General features: G+C 46.2%; 1 protein-coding gene across 8 annotated transcripts in view; it reads left to right on the forward strand.

Annotated features, from left to right (window-relative positions):
* Positions 1-19,665, forward strand: part of LOC144096773 (uncharacterized) — a 352,209-nt gene that overhangs the window by 121,832 nt on the left and 210,712 nt on the right. For 4 of the 8 annotated variants that reach the window (XM_077629658.1, XM_077629659.1, XM_077629657.1 and 1 more), the window contains one exon: positions 11,990-12,096. The exons of the other annotated variants lie outside the window; for them this stretch is intronic. The gene's annotated coding sequence lies outside the window, so the exon portion shown is untranslated. The remainder of the gene's footprint in view (positions 1-11,989; positions 12,097-19,665) is intronic. 8 annotated transcript variants of the gene reach the window in all.

Here is a 19,665-nt window from a genome sequence, read left to right on the forward strand (position 1 = left end):
TCAAGGTAGGTCAAATGGCCATTTTCCAAGCATTTCACCCTGAATAAGCCGAGCACCAGGCAAGGGAAGCTTGTACCCACTGTATCATCGTTGGGTACCCGGTGGCACTGGGGACCGATCCCCGCACCTCCCGCATACGAGGCGGATGCTCAACCACTAAGGCACCGCGGCGGTTTTAATGCGAAAGCATTAGATGGCTATTTCGCGTCAGCAAAAGATTCTCCGCATGATTGTGTCGTTCTTTAAAGATGATGTGCAAAAGTTTGTTGTGTTAGACAGTGTGTGTTGAGGCTTCGCAGTGGGAAAAATATGTTCGATGTGGTGTTATTAGGTAATTAAATGCAAAAATGAACTTGGACGTCAAGTTGGCCATGGACGTCGATATAGTGTATGGACGTCAAAACAGCCGCTTACGTTAAAGTACTGCAAAAAAAGAAAGCGAGACGAGTAAAAGAGTGAAAAAATATTAAAGAGTGTTCAATTAACGTAAAGCGAGCTAACTTTATTGAAGTAAAAGAGGTGGCAAAAAATATCACGAAATGCCACAATGGAAGGACCGCATGGTGACGTCACGACATTGTGGTTACCATGGCTACCGCCGCTTAGTGACATCATGACAATCTCGTTGCCATGGTTACCGAGCGCTGACCTCAGGGAAACATGTGGTGGCGTGATGCAACGCGCGACGGCGCGATGGAAAAAACCCGCGTTCTAAAGGTTCGATGACGTCACCGCTCGGTAGCGAAAAAACGCGTGGGAGCCACGTAAACTTTTCCTTTCTTCAAAAGACATGCTTTGGCACTCCTCCACGTAAGCAGACTTGGTGCCCTGAGAGTTTTAACGCCAAAACCTTAATTACGTAATGAGTGTCCGCAGGAAGTGACCATTCGCAGAAAGTGTCTGCCTTATCTGGCAATCAAATGAATTCATCAACACTAAAATATATAAATAAAAACATAATAGAAAACAAAGATTAAAAAGAATTAAACTAGAAAGATATAGAAATAAAATTCTGAAACAAAGGGTGGACACTATTGAAAGGATTCACCGACTTGGAAAGAGGGAACCAGGTAGAGACCGTCCGATTATTATTAAACTTACTGACTTTAGGGATAAGATGAAAATAATGAGTAACTGTTTCAACCTAAAAGGCACTCAATTTAGTGTAAATGAAGATTTTTCTAAAAGGGTTGTGGAAATACGAAAAAATCTTTGGAACTCCTGTGCCGATGAACGAAAGAACGGCGTGAAAGCTAAGTTAATTTTTGATAAGTTAAAAGTCAAGAATACCTTATACGCATGGAACGAGGAGACCAAGCAGCGGTTCAAATGCCAGGTTGCCACTAGCACTAGCAATGAGTGACTAAACAATCATAAGACGGTCTGCTTTAAAATTATAAATGTGAACGCTAGGAGCATGCTTAACAAGGTTGACGCCATAGAAAGTATATGCCTTGAACATGAACCCGATATTATGGTAATCACAGAGACATGGCTACATAAAGATATTAAAGACTGTGAAGTTGCTCCCCCAAACTACTCCATAGTACGAAAAGACCGTGAAAGGAGGGGTGGCGGTGTTGCAATACTGGTTAAGAGTAATATAGTATTCTCAGTTATAGAAGGGTTTGATGATTTAGAAACTGCATGGATTAAAACCAGACTGAATGGTCGTACTGTCTTAGTGGGTGCTTTCTACAGAGCTCCCAATTCAACCATAGACGTGCTTGATAACCTAAAAAGGTTACTGGACCTAAATGTACACTTTGGTGACAATATTATGCTGACAGGTGATTTTAATTTGCCAGGAATTGATTGGATGTCGCTTTCTCCCGGCAGAGTTGATACAGCTAGCAGTGAACATCTGATCGAACTCGCCTATTGCTATGGTTTGACTCAGATTGTTGAAAAGAGTACGAGAGTATGTACGACAACATCCTCGATACTAGACCTTGTCTTTTTGTCATCTGGTCTACTAGAGTTTTTGCTGAATTGTGATGTTGAAGAAGGATTGTCTGACCATAAAATGGTGATTATGTCGCTCAATATGACTCACGAAATATGTCACAAATCTTGCAGAAAGACTGTTTTGAATTTTGCGGCTGCCGATGATGTCGGATTACTGGACTACCTTGAGATCTCGTTTGATGAATTCATGTGTTTATATCAAGATGGACTTGGCACAGATAAGTTGTGGGATTTTTTTGCAAACATGACAGCGAAAGCAATTGAGATGTTCATTCCTAAAACCACGAAAATAACAAAAAGGAAGCATCCTTGGATTAATAGAGACATTATTCACAAAAAACGACAGCTCAAAAGGAAACGAAAAAGATGCTCACAATACCCAAGCCCTGAATTAAAAACCTCCATATGTCGTATGAGCCAAGAGTTAAAGCGACTCATCAAAGAAAGTAAAAATACCTTTTACAGTCAGACTCTCACCAGATTTCTTACTGAAGCGCCCAGAAAGTTCTGGCGATATATAAATGGCGGCGGTAAAACTCACCATTCTAATGAAGAAGAGAGCCCCCAGAGGGCTGAAAGTTTTAATTCATTTTTTGCATCTGTTTTCACTGAAGATGACGGCGAATCACCGTTTTTTGAGCCTCCAGGTTGCCCTCCTATACCCGATTTAGAAATAAGTGAAGAAGGAGTTCTGAAACTCCTTTTGAATATCAACACTAAAAAGAACTCAGGACCGGACGGTATCCCGAATGAATTCTTATATAGATATGCAGAGTGGAATTCTAAATTTCTTACCAAAATCTTTCAATCGTCTATCGACAGTAGTTGTGTTCCCATTGCCTGGAAATGTGCGAAAATAGTGCCTGTGCATAAAAATGGTCCCACTTCTAACGTTGAAAATTATAGACCTATTTCCCTCATTAGCACGTGTTCCAAGTTACTCGAACATATTATGTACGCTCACTTATCAACTTTTCTTGAGAGTAACAACCACCTATTTGTAAACCAGCATGGCTTCCGCAAGGGGCTTTCTACCATCACACAACTCACGGAAACTGTACATGATCTTTCTCAGTCAATTAATTCCCGCATGCAAACAGACATCATAATTTTGGACTTTGCAAAGGCGTTTGATAAGGTTTCGCACCCTAAGCTATTACTAAAAATCAGTGCCATATTTAAAAATGAAACTATAACTAAGTGGTTCAGGTCATATCTTTCGTCTAGAGTACAGTATGTTCAGGTTCAAGAGTATAAATCCAACATCATGCCAGTCGATTCCGGTGTTCCCCAGGGCAGCGTTCTGGGCCCTCTCTTGTTTTTGATCTTCATCAACGACTTGCCTGTTGGTTTGAGCGTTCCAGTTAGACTGTATGCAGATGACTGCATCGTTTATAAACAAATTAATACTCCAGAAGATCAGGCAGAACTCAATCAAAACTTGCAGAAAATACATGAATGGTGTAAGGTGTGGCAGATGGTATTAAATTCAAACAAAACAGTTTTTATGACCATTACAAGAAAGAAAACTGTCCTTGATTACAGTTACAGCATTAATGGTAGATTACTAACTAGAGTAAGTAATTTTAAATACCTTGGAGTAACACTCACATCTGACTTACGCTGGAATTCACACATAGATAATGTATGTACTAAGGCTTCCAAGGCACTCTGGAGCTTGAGACGCAATATGTGCAGTGCAACTCCTGAAATAAAAAGTCTGGTTTTCAAAAGCCTAGTTAGGCCTATCCTCGAATATGCAAAAGTTGTCTGGGACCCGTACACTGCTTCCAACTGTTCTAAGCTGGAAAGAATCCAGCGTCTCGGAGCAAGGTTTATATTTAATAGGTATCGTTATTCTGATTCTCCAACTTCTTTGTGTAAATCTGCTGATTTGCAAACACTTGACATTAGAACCAAATGCGACAGACTCAAGTTTCTTTTCCAGATCGCTAACCACTACTTGAAAATCGATCAAACAAAATACTTTGAAATTAAAACAGGGGAAACATCACGCCATCGTCACAGTTTGTACATCCCAATGCCGCCTGTCAGAAATGATTGCTTTAAATTTAGTTTTTTCCCTAGAGCCATTAAGGAATGGAATATGTTACCAAACTCCGTTGTCACGTCACAATCACTAAGCGAATTTTTAGATAAACTGCACAATATTTTATGTTCTGCTTGATTTCTATGACAATGTTTTCGTTTTGTTCAAGTGGCAAACACAATTATGTATGAAATTTAGTGTTGATCTCAGTGTTTGTTTAATGTGTTCTTTTTCTGTTTCAAGTTTGATTTCCACTCCTGTAATAGCCCGCCCAGGGCTGACAGTATGAATAAATGAATGAATGAATGAATGAATAAAAGTTTAAAAGAATAAAATAAGAAATAAAGGAAAACACAAAAACAAAAGTAAAATAAAAAAATGCAATGCATACTGGCGTCGTGGACAAAACTCGCGTTCTAGAAAATTCTATGCATTCCTGCATGTGGCCACCTTTAGGTGCCCTCAGAATTATTAGCTGCTTCCCCACCCTTTGAACCACTGACATCACTGCTATGGGACAGTAGTTATTTGTCAGCTTTTTACCCCTTTCTCTTATATATCATGCTCATTGTGCTTAATCACCATCCATCGTGGGCTTTTTCATTCATTATCATTTTGCTGACTACCTCTCTGAATGTTTGCTTAGATTTTGGTCCCAATTTGTCGATTAACCTATAGTAGTAGTAGTAGTAGTAGTAGAAGCAGTAGTAGCAGTAGTAGTAGTAGTAGTAGTAGTAGTAGCAGCAGCAGCAGCAGCACTAGCAGCACTAGCAGCAGCACTAGCAGCAGCAGCAGCAGCAGCAGCAGCGCTACTAGCAGCACTAGCAGCAGCAGCAGCAGCACTAGAAGCACTAGCAGCAGCAGCACTAGCAGCACTAGCAGCAGCAGCACTAGCAGCACTAGCAGCAGCAGCAGCAGCAGCAGCTCTAGCAGCACTAGTAGCAGCAGCAGCAGCTCTAGCAGCACTAGCAGCAGCAGCACAAGCAGCACTAGCAGCAGCACCAGTAGCACTAGCAGCAGCAGCTGCAGCAGCAGCAGCTGCAGCAGCAGCAGCTGCAGCAGCAGCAGTAGCTATAGCAGCAGCAGCAGTAGTAGCAGCAGCAGCAGTAGTAGTAGTAGCAGTGGCAGCGGCAGCGGCAGCAGCACTAGCAGCAGCAGCAGCACTAGCAGCACTAGCAGCAGCAGCAGCACTAGCAGCAGCAGCAGTAGCTGTAGCAGCAGCAGCAGTAGTAGCAGCAGCAGCAGTAGTAGTAGTAGCAGCGGCAGCGGCAGCGGCAGCAGCACTAGCGCAGCAGCAGCAGCACTAGCAGCACTAGCAGCAGCAATAGCAGCAGCAATAGCAGCAGCAGCAGCACTAGCAGCACTAGCAGCAGCAGCGCTAGCAGCACTAGCAGCAGCACTAGCAGCACTAGCAGCAGCACTAACAGCAGCAGCACTAGCAGCAGCAGCAGCACTAGCAGCAGCAGCAGCAGCAGCACTAGCAGCAGCAGCAGCACTAGCAGCAGCAGCAGTAGCAGTAGTAGTAGCAGCAGCAGCAGTAGTAGTAGTAGTAGTAGTAGTAGTAGTAGTAGCAGCAGCAGCAGCAGCAGTAGTAGTAGTAGTAGTAGTAGCAGCAGCAGCAGCAGCAGTAGTAGTAGTAGTAGTAGTAGTAGCAGCAGCAGCAGTAGTAGTAGCAGCAGCAGCAGCAGCAGTAGTAGTAGCTGCAGCAGTAGTAGCAGTAGTAGTAGCAGCAGCAGCAGCAGCAGTAGCAGCAGCAGTAGTAGTAGTAGTAGTAGTAGCAGCAGCAGCAGCAGTAGTAGCAGCAGCAGTAGCAGCAGTAGTAACAGTAGCAGTAGTAGTACGAGAATTTGTTTAGGCACAACAGTCATAACATCTGGTCATGTCGAACTGGTACTAAATCTCCTACTTTGGCCTCTCCCGCTCTCTTTGTACAAGAAAAACAATTGCACTTACCAGTGTATCCTCCTTCGGTAAACTATGTTCAGTATTTCTGGGGCTTAAAATATTCTCTTATCCTTGTTTGTACATATTCCCTCGCCTCATCCCCTTCAAGCCGAATACCTTTATCTGTAACTGTGAACTTTTGTCCTAGCTGAGTCTTATTACTGATGGAGTTTCGGTGGTTCCAAAATTTCTGAGATGGTTTTCTATCCTGTCAAAGCGAAAGCTTTACTGGCCGCGAAGTTGCGATTTCGCCATGGCGGTGCTCCGAGGAGGCACATGACGTCACAACGCGCGCCTCGCCGCGGAGCCGAACCGGTCTGGCAGGGCCGGCGGCGGCTGGCGCACTCGGCGCGAAATAGACATGCTCCAAGTCTCCGCCAGTGCGGTCAGAGTGCGCAGAAGCCGCCGAACGCGTCGGCGGTCAAGCGCAGTTGGAGTATGGAGGATCTCGCTGTGGCCGACGTGACGTCGCCGTGCAGCGCGCGCGTTACGCCGGAGTATAAACGCGGCTTAACAGAGCCTGCGCTGAACCGCTAACCAACGTATTCGGTGACGGCATCTATGAGAGCGACCCCGCGCACACTCACTGAATAACAAAAAAGCCGTTGCCGAGGCCGTTGCCGTTGCCAGGGCCTCCGGCGTTTGAGGCGGAGATGCCACCACTCCGCCACGACGGCTCTCTGAATGAAGGCGCATCTAGTGAATGAACTCTTCCGATGCAGAAGTCGCCGTGCTTTCGTTACGTATATCCTGGCATAACAGAGTTAAGCCATCAGCAATTTTTTATTTACTTGTTGCACCCATTGGCCTCCAACTTTCTATTTTTCGCATTGATGAACCAGTATGCTTTCCTTGTACACTTTATGAATGTATCCCACTTTTAAAGCCAAAGCTTTACTACTCCCTTCCGTAGCTTGCTCGGCGTGAGTGTCATATGGCCTTGAACCGAGGAGAATCGCGTGACGTAGCCGAGCCGCAGCTGTACCGAAACCAATAAAGAGCCGGAGCTTCGAAAGCAAAGCAAAAGGCGCAAAGCTAGTTCCCTGGAACAATGAACACCTCTGCCTCACTTTATGTTGCGTGGCGGTAGTGACAGATGTGCGCTGCATGCGTTGGCATTGACAACGTTGTGGCAGGCACGCGGTGCTGAAGCTATAGACCGCGGGCGTTCATTGTGGTTACTGGCGTTGGCGTTGAGAAGGTTCTAGACTCCGACGATTTTGAGGAAAAGAAGGCGCATAACTGGCTCCCTCGGTCAGTAGACGCCTCAATCGCGCTTTCAGGTAGGTGTCGGTGGTGAGAGAGAGAGATGTTGGCTGCATGCACTAAAGGTTGTGGCAGACACGTGGCACTGCAGCATTAGGCCCTGGGTCACCAACCTCTCGCGATCAACCATTAATTTAGCCGCCACCTGGCAGGGTGGGCGTGTTGCCTATCCAGTGAGGGGAACGCACTCATCGTTACAGACGCGGAGCCACGCCTAGTGTCCCAATACACCTCAGTTTTCGCTTTTTAACCAGGTTCAGCAGTAAATAAACTGTAGCTAATTTTATGTCTACTTCAGCTTCTGCTCCCCCCCCCCCCTTTTCGTTTTTCTGGGAATAGTTGTGTTCCCTGCAGGCTTCCTGACGCCTCTCTACAGCCTTCTTGACGTCCTAACCCCAGAAACTCTTTTCGTCTTCTTTTTCCTTTAGGCCCGACTCGCATCTTAGCCAGGTCTATCTCAAGTAATCGACTTAATTTTGCAAAACCTCATTGTGTTTTATTACCCTCCTGAGTTACTTTCACAATTTTTTTGGTTCCTGCTTCAAGTTGTTCTTCTGAGTAAAAGACCCCATCTGATTGTTTATCTTGCATCGGTCCTACATTGTTTCTTTCATGAAGGTCAGCCTAATATGTTTGTGGTCGGTACCTCGAGTTCTGGAGCCATGTTCATCTATGTTCATTACCGCCAACCTATTGTGCATCCTATGTGTCGTCGAGCTTCTTAATCAGAAGCTGATTAAGAAGCGCCAAAGCATGGGGGCGTCTAACCCTACCGATAGAATAGAACTAACGGAGCTATCAAAGTTAATAAATAAGCGCAAGGTAGCCGACATAAGGAAGTTTAATATGGGGAGAATCGAGCATGCTCTAAAGAACAGAGGTAGCCTAAAAGCAGTGAAAAGTAAACTAGGCATAGGTAAAAACCAGATGTATGCATTAAGAGACAAGCAGGGCAACGTCATTAGCAATATAGATAAGATAGTTAACGTAGCTGAAGAGTTCTACACAGACCTGTACAGTAGCCAGTGTAATCAGAGGGTTAATGTGAAAGACAGCAGTGCACAGCAATGCGTCATCCCGCAAGTAACGAAAGATGAAGTAAAGAAAGCCTTAGAAGCAATGAAAAGAGGAAAAGCAGCTGGGGAGGACCAGGTAACAGCAGATCTGTTGAAGGAGGGAGGGGACATCGTGCTAGAAAAACTAGCCACCCTGTATACGCAATGCCTAATGACCTCGACTGTACCAGAAGCTTGGAAGAATGCAAACATTATCTTAATTCATAAGAAAGGAGACGCCAAGGACTTGAAAAATTACAGGCCGATCACCCTACTATTCGTTGCCTACAAAGTATTTACTAAGGTAATCGCTAATAGAGTCAGGGCAACGTTATACTTTAATCAACCAAATGATCAGGCAGGCTTTCGTAAAGGATATTCCACAATAGATCATATTCACACTATCAATCAGGTGATAGAGAAATGCGCAGAATATAACCAACCTCTATATATAGCTTTCATTGATTACGAGAAAGCATTCGACTCGGTGGAAACCTCAGCAGTCATACAGGCATTGCGTAATCAGGGGGTAGAAGAGCCTTATGTCAAAATATTGGAAGATATATATAGCAGCTGCACAGCTACTAGAGTCCTCCATAAACTCAGCAATAAAATTCGAATAAGGAAGGGCGTCAGGCAACTAGACACGATATCGCCAATGCTGTTCACCGCATGTTTACAGGAGGTATTTCGAGGCCTGAATTGGGAAGAGTTGGGAATAAGAATAAATGGAGAATACCTAAATAATCTGCGATTTGCTGATGACATTGCCTTACTGAGTCACTCAGGAGGTGAACTGCAAATCATGATCAATGAGTTAGACAGGCAGAGCAGATCGATTGGTCTAAAAATTAACATGCAGAAAACCAAGGTAATGTTCAACAGCCTAGCAAGAGAACAACAGTTAACAATTGGCAGCGAGAGCCTAGAAGTTGTGACGGAATACGTCTACTTAGGGCAGGTAGTGACAGATGATCCGGATCATGAGAGGGAGATAACTAGAAGGATAAGAATGGGGTGGAGCGCATTTGGCAAATTCTCGCAGATTATGAGTGGCAGTTTACCAATTTCCCTCAAGAGGAAAGTGTACAACAGCTTAATCTTACCGGTACTCATCTACGGGGCAGAAACGTGGAGGCTAACGAAAAGAGTTCAGCTTAAGTTAAGGACAACGCAGCGAGCTATGGAAAGAAAAATGATAGGTGTAACGTTAAGAGACCGGAAGCGGGCAGAGTGTGTGAGGGAACAAACACGGGTTAATGACATCCTAGTCGAAATCAAAAAAGAAATGGGCTTGGGCAGGGCATGTAATGCGAAAGCAAGATAACCGCTGGTCCTTAAGGGTAACGGGGTGGATTCCAAGAGAAAGTAAGCGTAGCAGGGGGCGGCAGAAGGTTAGTTGGGCGGATGAGATTAAGAAGTTTGCAGGCAAAGGGTGGATGCAGCTGACAAAGGATAGGGTTAATTGGAGAGACATGGGAGAGGCCTTTGCCCTGCAGTGGGTGTAGTAAGGCTGATGATGATGATGATCGTCGAGCGCAGACTTTCGACTCCCATATTACGAGCCCTTCACAATTCACGGTGCTGCTGCATACAACTGAATCATGTCTGTCACACATATCCAGCTGCATGCTTCCTGTCGAATCTGTGTACCCGTCCAGGTCTTCTATGTGTGCATCCATGTCGCCTAGAATAATTATCTCGCCCTCTCCTCCAAGCTCATTTATGTCGCTTGCGATAAATTCCACCTTTCTGTTCCCCTCTTTAGCATTAGCTCCTGTCCACAGCATACAAAATCAAGGACTGTTTGCTCCCCTGCTACGTTCCTTTATGCTGCCCTTTATCCTATTTCAATATTCGCATACGTAGTAAGGATAACAGGGTGGTTGCTCCATGTCCCTAAGATGTATTCCTATTAACCGATATACCATAAATTCCTCCTGCCTTAGCTTATTTGATATTTCCTCCGATTTCAGTCTATTCCTGCCACCTTGCATGTTAATATACCCTATGTCTGAATTAATTTGGCACTGACACTTACACGTCCGTTTCTTTTCCTATGGCTCATAGGTTTCATTGACTTCAGTGCTTCCCCGCAGTTCGTCCTTATCTGCACTGATGCCCCAATGGCTCCGGGAACCCCTAGGTCTCGCGCTTCGTCTGTCCTCCTTAAAGTGTGTCTTGTTTGTTCAGGTCCAGCGCGGTTCCCAAACGATGACTCCCCCGAAAGAGCTGTTGCCTGGCAAATTATCCTATCCCACGCCCCCTTGCCAGTGATACCGCGGTAGTGAATGCCATTATCTGCGAAAGGGTGGGAGCGGGCCGGTTACACGTCCCTGTTAGCGTTCAGTGCGGCGTATCCAAGTTTTCGGCTCATCACACTAATTACACAGTTAGCCTCAGCGACCGCCCTTTACATTCCGCAAGACTGCTTCTTGGCCTTTTTGATTGCGCATATCGTCACATGCAACCTCTCAGAGGCTTATCTAAGTCTGCGCGTCATCACTTCTTTTTCTCGAGGCTCCGGCTCCTCCCCTTCAGGGCATTGTTCTGACCAGCCTGGATGATGGCAAGGTTTTCGTTACCCATTTTGTCCCATACTACCTCATGGGCTTTGACCATGGCATCTGCCGTGTACTTCCCTGATCAGGCCTCCAGTTGCAAACGCCTGTCTGCCTTCACTCGCGCAAAAATGCTCTCCTCAACACTTGCTACGTTCCTTGTCGGCCGCGCTATAGGTTCGACGAGCCTCAGCGTTACTTCTACCTTCCGCCTAAGGGAGAACGGTCATTAGGCGTACCAGGCTGTCCTCGTCTTTTACCTGGCGCTGCCCCTAACTGGGGTGACGTGCCGGCCGCGACTTGGGTGCCTCCACACGGTCTTCTAGCTGGGCCCGCTTTTTCCCGGTGTCCTTTCACCTCGCCCACAATTCGCTAGAATGGGTCAGCCTTAGACCCCTCTATCTTAAGCAACTCAGGGACCTGAGTTTCTAGCTTATTCCTTTCCTCTTGCTCCACGTTCACATCCTTTTGAGTTCCTTAATCCTAGCTGCCCATTCCCCTTCCATTTTCCGACCCGCCTCCTCAAATCGCTTAGGTAGCATGCACGCAAACCCAGCCTCCTCTGCCGTGGCTACCGCCCCTACTACTACCGCCCCTACAGCATGTACAAAAACACCCTTCCAGAAATCAACCAATAATACCAAATGTTCTTACCTTCGGACGAAATCGCTGGAGCTCCAAAGAAGCGTCTTCCTCCGACTGTTTCACGAGCCGAAAAAAATCACCTTACACTCAACGCCCTTTCGTGCTGTTCTGAGCTTCCAACGCTGAAATGACCCGCTGTATGCCGGCGCACGGCAGATTTGACAGTATTGGAGTACACGTGTGATAATGAATTGCAGTGCAGAAGCTTCCTTGCGAATAGGAGTCGGTGGTGGCGATATACGAATTTCCTTTTGTGACCTATCTTAGCTCATAACAGCTCTTTTTCAGTGAGGGGAATATCTTTGCAATTAAAACGCGGTAGTCTATGGATGCAGGTCAACTTGAGTTTCTTCTCAATGTCCCCTTTGCAGGAATAATACCCATTAAAACTGAGCGCGTAAACATGAAGTAGGGCCGCCTTTGTAAAAAGTGGAAGTTGGGCGCTTCGGAAGACGAGTTCTCCGCCAGCTAAAAGCGTTGTCTTCCTTCGCCCTTAACAGAAATGGCCACGAGGATGAGATCAGTGCCTAGCATCGCGGCGCGCCAGAGGGGCCAGGAATGATGCCGTGCAGAGGCGGAAAAGATTGCACGCCCAAGGACTGACAAGGCAAGTGTTCCAGCAAGCGACGCCTTTAAGTCGCCACCTTTCTTTCGGAATGCCTTTGAAGCACACTTTTGTTTAACAAACGAAATGACAACATTCAGCAGGATTCAGAGTTTTGAAAATTTTATGGAGCTTAATGAAATATCGGAGACAAAAAATTGGTGAGGTTAACTGTTATGATCCTAGTTATACAGAGTGAAAGCAGTGTTCAGCTCCTTCGCAACTCTTAACTTCTCGTTGCTTCTTGGTTTCAGCGGCTCGTTTAGCTCGCGCTTCATCCATGACGAAACTGAAGGAGAAACCGTCGACGTAGCAACTGTTACACCCTGTTCTAGTCAAGTGGCATCACAAAGACGAAGCCGGCTAGCGTGTGCAGCTGTGCCTCTCACAGCTACCCACAGCCTACTCACTCCTAATCACGTGGTATCAATGCGGCGGAGCCGGAGAGCGCGCGCAAGTGCGCCTGCACTTGGTGCATCCCGTGGTTTCCTGCGCTCCGAGGCCTCAAGGTCATACGCGCATCAAGGTTGACATTTGAAGACAAGTAGCAATAGAGCTTTCGGTCTAATTATGGACGACCGATTATATAATATGATGAAGCAAGCCTGTTGCTGCAGGGTGCGTGTGAAGTCTCGCCTCAGACTGCTCTACGCGTTTTTGACGGATTGCTTCCGCCTCGGCTGCACGCAGCGCTGAGTTCCTGGTATCTTACTCTTCCGGCTTCTGTTGCGCCTCCTGCTTGCACTGCTCCGGCGCGAGCGCTGGTTGCATTCCGCCCCACCAGGGCCGCTTTCGTAATAATTTATAACACAGTTAAACAAAAAGAACAGAAAAAAGGGTGAGCATGGGGCAACCCCCATCACGCCGTTTCAAAGGGGACGCTCCTACCATCCTTCATCCATCCATCCATCCATCCATCCATCCATCCATCCATCCATCCATCCATCCATCCATCCATCCATCCATCCATCCATCCGTCCGTCCATCCATCCATCCATCCATCCATCCATCCATCCATCCATCCATCCATCCGTCCGTCCGTCCGTCCGTCCGTCCGTCCGTCCATACATACATACATACATACATACATACATACATACATACATACATACATACATACATACATACATACATACATACATACATACATACATACATACATACATACATACATACATACATACATACATACATACATACATACATGAACATGAAGCATGAACCATGCATCCATCCATCCATCCAGAGAAAAAAATGTATCAGGACGTACAGAAATACAGCGGGGGCTTATGGAAGGATGTCCTCTGCCTCCTTTGTTGTTCATGTCGTACCAACAAGGGTTAGAGACGAACCTAGAGATGAGCGGACTGGGCTTTAACCTTTTTATTTTCAAGCAAGGCGAATTGATTAAACAGTTCTTACCGGGACTAATGTACGCAGATGATATAGTGCTAATGGCTGACAATAAGGAGCATTTGCAGAAGTTGATAGACATCTGCGGTGCACAGCGAGATAGATTATTTTCAAGTTTAGTAAAGAAATATATGCATCATGATATTTAATGATGAGGGCGGTGAGCATAGAATACAAGAGATCAGGCTAGAAGTAGCGGTTAAGTACAAGTATCTTGAGGTGTGGATAAGTAAGGGTGCGTAGTATTTGACAGAGCCTGACAAATATGTAATCAATAAAGCTATTAGGAATGCAGCTGTCATGAAAAACAGGGAACTGTGGAATTACAACAGGTGTGAAGTGGTTAGAGGGATCTGGAAAGGGGTGATTGTTCCTCGCCTGACTTTCGGCAATGCGGTCCTGTGCGTGAGACCATATGTTCAAGCAAGGTTAGAAATCAAACAACGTGGCGTTGGTAGGCTAGCTTTGGGAGCACATGACAATACAGCTAGTCAGGGGGTACAGGGTGATATGGGATGGGCGTCGATCGAGAGCAGAGAATTTAGTGGTAAGATATCGTTTGAGGAGCGATTAAGAAAAATGGGGGAAAAACAGTGGGCTAGGAAAGTACTCAGGCAGCTCAGGCACCTGTACAAGGAAAATGTGGACACAAAATGGAGAAAGCGAACCCGAAAATAGGCAAGCAAATATCTGGACAGCAGTTGGGGGCAAATCAGTAACTATCGGTTAAGGAAAGATTAAAGAAACATAAAGAGATCTTTGGAAAATAGGGAAGCTGAAAAAATCGGCACTGGGAACATACATGATCTTCAAGAAGGAAATTGCAAACAAATATGATATTTTTAGGCGAAGCGTTTTGTTGTTCGAGGCCAGGACAAGAGTTTTGTTGGCTAAAATATATCGAATCAGGTACCATGAGATAGACACGTTGTGCAGTGCGTGTGCAGAAGAGGAGGAGACGGCTGAACACTTGATAGTTTTCTGTAAAGGGCTTCACCCTGGAGTGGAAAGCAGCGGGGCTGATTTATTCAAAGCATTGAGAGTTAGGGGCAGAGAAGGAAAAATAGATTTCAAGCAGATAGAAGAAACCAAGCGAATGCTATCTGATTGGTAGCAAAATGAAGACGATAGAAAATTTTATGAGTCATGGCTAGGTGGCTTGAGTCGCCACCTAAGGGGCTAAAGGGGTTAAAGGGTTCAACATTATGCAGCCTTCCATCCATCCATTCGTCCGTCCGTCCGTCCGTCCGTCCGTCCGTCCGTCCGTCCGTCCTTCCTTCCTTCCTTCCTTCCTTCCTTCCTTCCTTCCTTCCTTCCTTCTTTCCTTCCTTCCTTCCTTCCTTCCTTCCTTCCTTCCTTCCTTCCTTCCTTCCTTCCTTCCTTCCTTCCTGACTCCGTCTTTCTTTTCGAGACTCCGACAGTGCCTTGACCTCGACTTGACTGTTGCTCGTATAAAGACGAAAAGTCGTCTCTTTACGAGATCTATACGCAACTAATCTTAGCAAAGGCATCTTCTAACGAGAAAGGCTTTGTGAATGCAATTTTTTCATGTGTTGCAGGCTTTCATTATAACAATCAATATATCCGCAGATCTCCTGTCTGAACACTTGTAGTTTTTTCTATTTTAATACATTTCTGCGGTTTTCAAAAGCGTTCCCCATTGGTTTTCTAAGGCAGTCTGAACTTCTCCATGGGAGCGTTGGAAAAGTTTAAAAGAAAGAATATGCTTCACGTGGGAATAATGGACTCTTACCTTCAATATTCGCATAAAAGTACGTTATAATTTCCTAATATTTAATATTTTGGCCGAAAATTGTTGGACATGACCTCTTGTAAATTTTATATCACAGATAAACATGTTCTACAGTGGGATATATGTTCCTTCCTGTTGTCTCCGAAAACATCGTTTCGTGAAATTCAAGCTTACGGTAAATGGAAGTGTTTTGCACTGCGCACGGAAGGACGGCGAATAGTTCCGTTGAACGTTCACTGTCGCAGCCCCAATAGGGCACCAATTGTTTCAGTCAGTAATAATCAGGGCCATATATATACAGTCTTTCCGTCTTTATCACGCACTTGCTCGCTGCGTCTTTTACCCTGCGAATCTTGTTTGGTTTTCACTTGTTTCGGTTCTTCTGGAATGTTCATAATTACAAGGCATGTCGCAGCACATGCACTTGGTTTCCTCCTCGCGTGCTTGTGTATTGTGTTTTTCCTTGCCCTTGAGGAGATCGGGCCGATTAAGGCCTACCCTAAGGCTGCTATGAAACATAAGCTAGCCCTCATCCAAGGTTATTGGATTTCAACGGTAGGTATTTTTACCTGTTATACACATGTACGAGAGCCGTATCTGTATGCGTGCCAATTTTTAAGGGGACGGGACCCAAATCAAGCCGCTGTCATGGCTTTTGTCCTGTCTCCTTCTCTCAAGAAGAGGAAATAAAGAATTGAATTGAATTGAAATGCACTAATAGGGATGGATATGTTTTCAAAGAGAAAAGAGGAATGTGATATTTGCGCAGACTAACCATACAATCATAAAGAATGGCCTAGGGCTGAGCTAGTTCGTTGCCTTCCGCAAATTAGGTCGAGCATGAACAAGTCACGCCGACGGTAAGGAAACAAACACAGTGGTGCCTGAGGATTTTTGAATTCCTTCACAGCCATATGTATGCTTGAAACTTCAAAGGACACAGCAAAATGCTTGAGCGACATATCGCTTTCCACCCAACGAAGTGCAGAGCGCACTGCCCAGCATTGTCGTGAGTACGTCAACAAGGTTGCACTAATATTTCACGGCGCCAAGGACGTACCAGCATTTCAACCTCAGTCCGTAATCTCTGAAGTCTTTCAACAAGTCTCGCGACTCAGAAAACTCAATGGGCACCAGGTTCGTTGCTACAGTAATGCACGCGAGTCTAATTCGAAATGAGGACGTCGAGAATCTTCTCTGTAAGGTGGAAGGGCTCAATAGGACTGCCAAGGAGTGTTTTCTTGACAGCGAAAACTCACAAGGAAGAAAGTCCGCTTCATGCCTTAATTTCAGAACGGCATGCCTGTCAAGCCCTCTTTGTGGAATGCCTTCCAGCCCAGCAAACACGCCATGGAGCTGACGACCGTTTCCGAGCGGTGGCCGCCGGGTACCCACCGGTTTTTAATGGGCATTAGATTTCCCTCGGCCTGGTACTCGGCTCTTCTGGGTGAGATACTTGGGAAAAGGGTCTTGACCACAGTTGCTCTGATAGATCAGCGATACGTTCCGCCGTCAACAAGGTTAAATCCGCTTCGTGCGGTAGAAGCCCATTTGTGGCCCTTTTTTTTGCCCAAGCAAAAAGCATTTAGTCTCAAGCGAATACGCTGCAGAGAAATCCCGGCTCACTAAAGTCATCAGGGGTATGGGCGTCCCTGTGTAACCCGAGCCCTACCATTACTCGGGAGCGCTGCTTGGGTCTGTCCCCGGTCCCCCTCCGGGCAACCAGGGCCATCTCTGGGAAACGCTGAGACCTGAGGGCGTCTCAGTAGGCGAAGAGTCTGAGGGCGAAGCGAAAGCAGGACTGGCGCTTGTGTCCCTTGAGAGCCTGTGAGTAGTACTGCTGTGAGACCATAGGGGTGTAGGATGAAGCCCACACTCGCACTTCCCGGTACGTAGGCGGTAGGTCCTGACTTAGTACACCAGAGCCGGCGTCAAAACCAAGACGCTTAATAAAATTTGGTAGAACCAGGCTCTCGCTTGGAGTGCGGCACGAAGAGATTACCCGAAGTCGAGGGCGCTTCGGCTCTGGCAGGGGTGCGCAGCACGGAAGCGCACCACGGGGAGTAGCGATCCCGCCTATCCGACGCTCCTGGTTTGGAGCCAAACACGACCAACGAGGTGGCAGTAGTGGACCAGCCCGCCACGCTCGATGGGAGGGCTTTCGGTCCCGAGGATGACCAAACCTTAATTGGGGGTCCACCAGTTGTCGAGCTTGCTCCAACTTATGGACTTGCTTCTTGGGAAGTGGTCTGGCCTGGCCTACTCCGTGTATGGCTGGGGGGAATCTTTTGTGGCAGACCGAAAACTTCTTACAGTTGCTCTGATGGATCAGCGAAAGTTGCTCTGATGGATCAGCGATAAGTTCCGCCGTCAACAACGTTAAATCCGCCTCGTGCGGTAGAAGCCCATTTGTGGCCCTATTTTTCTCAAGGTAGGGTCAAAGACCCATTTCCCAAGCATATCAACCTAAAGACGCTGAGCACCAGAACAGGGGAAGGCTTGTACCCATTGTATCACCGGTGGTACCCGGCGGCACTGGGGATCGAACCCTGCACCTCCCGCATGCGAGGCGGATGCTCATTTCCTTTCTTCGAAGCAGTGGAGATCCAGTAGCTTCGGCTAATTAACATCCTGGAAAGGTACTTCGGATGGCAGTGGACGATGGAGTGGAACGCCATTTCAGAATGGGACATCTACGGTTACTTTCTATGGGCTATTCAGTATTTTACTCGGCTACATCTTTCTTGTCTTCGAGGATCGCCACTAGGCCCAGAAAAGTGGCATTTGCACTGCATCCTCCCAGGCTAACTACAAGCCACACACACAATTTTTTTTTGTTCTGAACATACATACCACGAATAAAGTCAATCATCGTCGTAAAGATAGACTGTAAGAAGTACTGAGGCTCCATGAAAAGAGCATCCGCACAGATTCTGGGACTTAACATCACTAGATTGTTCGATTCTACAGCTACAGCCAACAGTTGCTGATCGCACCCACCGAGTAGTACAGCCTTCGAATACCTATGAAGGATGACTGAGCCGTTCGGTTCTTAACCGCCGCTGTGAAATCTTCCGAGCTTTTAAGTGACTAAATAGGCCAAGTGTAGTGTACGGGCCTTTCTTCAGAGGAACGGGCCCACCTATTTATGCCCAAGATCTCCGCTCTGTGATGACACATTTTAGTGGACAAGCGATTGCGTGGCTTTTTCTGTGAGGAACACAGTTTCCGCATTTTCAAGAGCTAATCACATTTTCAACAATCTCTAGGCTTAACTTCAAGTTTTGTATCTTGGATTTCGACTCAGATTTGGAACATTCTTCTGTATAGACCCCAGCGCATTATTTGGAACTGCGGTGAATCTTGCTTCCTAGTCGGAGTAGAGTAGAATGAAATCTTCAGCCTGAAAATGGTCAACAATAGGGAGCAACGCTGTTGCTTTTTCTTTGTGTTCAGATGGGCCTGCCAGCTCTTTAAAATCTCTGCAAAATTCGCCATGTCCTTTCCCCCAAGATAACTTCCCTACGATGCGGCACATGTCTGCATTCTGTGCAAGTCGTGTGAGTTCCTTTGTTGTGTCCCGTCTTCTTCGCGCAAGTATGTACCCGTTCAACGGTGTCTAGCAGCTCATGCCTTGCCCCACAGGTTGCGCGGCTGTGCTTGGATCCTTTATTGAGGATGTTTTCGTAGGAGCGTGATATCCCTGTCTCAGGCAAGAAGGTCACAGTGCTCTTACTCACTTGATGCCTCTTTTTTATTGCCAGCTGTGACCGTACTTGTTGGCACTACGTTTTGGTGACTGGGGCTGCTTATTGCGGATGCTTCCGAAAACCTTTGAAGTTCGTGTGCGCGTATTCTCTTTGGGACAAGTTGTGCCTTTCTTGTAAAAGTAAGGCTCTTATAAAAATTCTCTAAAAGGAAACGTGCCCTTTCCTCCTTTTTGTCTGGTATGCGTTCGTGTTGAAGCTTGCCCAAACATGCATACATGACCATGACATAGAATTTGAAAACAGAGGCTGTAGAAGATTTGAATAAAAATTGGAGGAAGCTTCAGCTTCGCCCTTAAGAGTGGAACGTGACAGCATTTTGCAGCGCTGCAAAACGCATCAGTACGCATCAGTACACAAAGACACTTCATGAAGTGAAAGACCACAGCGGATTCACTAGGTCCATTTTTTAACGGTTTGAACCAACGAGGCTTCTAGCGTGTTCTGCGCGTGGTCGCTTTGCAATTTTTGAAAACGTTCGGTTGCATTCCCCGTATCTCCACAATATTTTTTTTTATTTGCAGCTTATCGTGTTACAGTGCTGACAGCGCCGACATCGGCTTTTCGGCGACAGGACCTCCTTAACAGTGTCGCGTAAAAAGGTTCACTCGTACTGCTGCTGCCTTTCACCAAAGAAAG

Source organism: Amblyomma americanum, chromosome 7 (assembly GCF_052857255.1).
Source record: "Amblyomma americanum isolate KBUSLIRL-KWMA chromosome 7, ASM5285725v1, whole genome shotgun sequence".
NCBI lineage: Eukaryota > Metazoa > Arthropoda > Arachnida > Ixodida > Ixodidae > Amblyomma > Amblyomma americanum.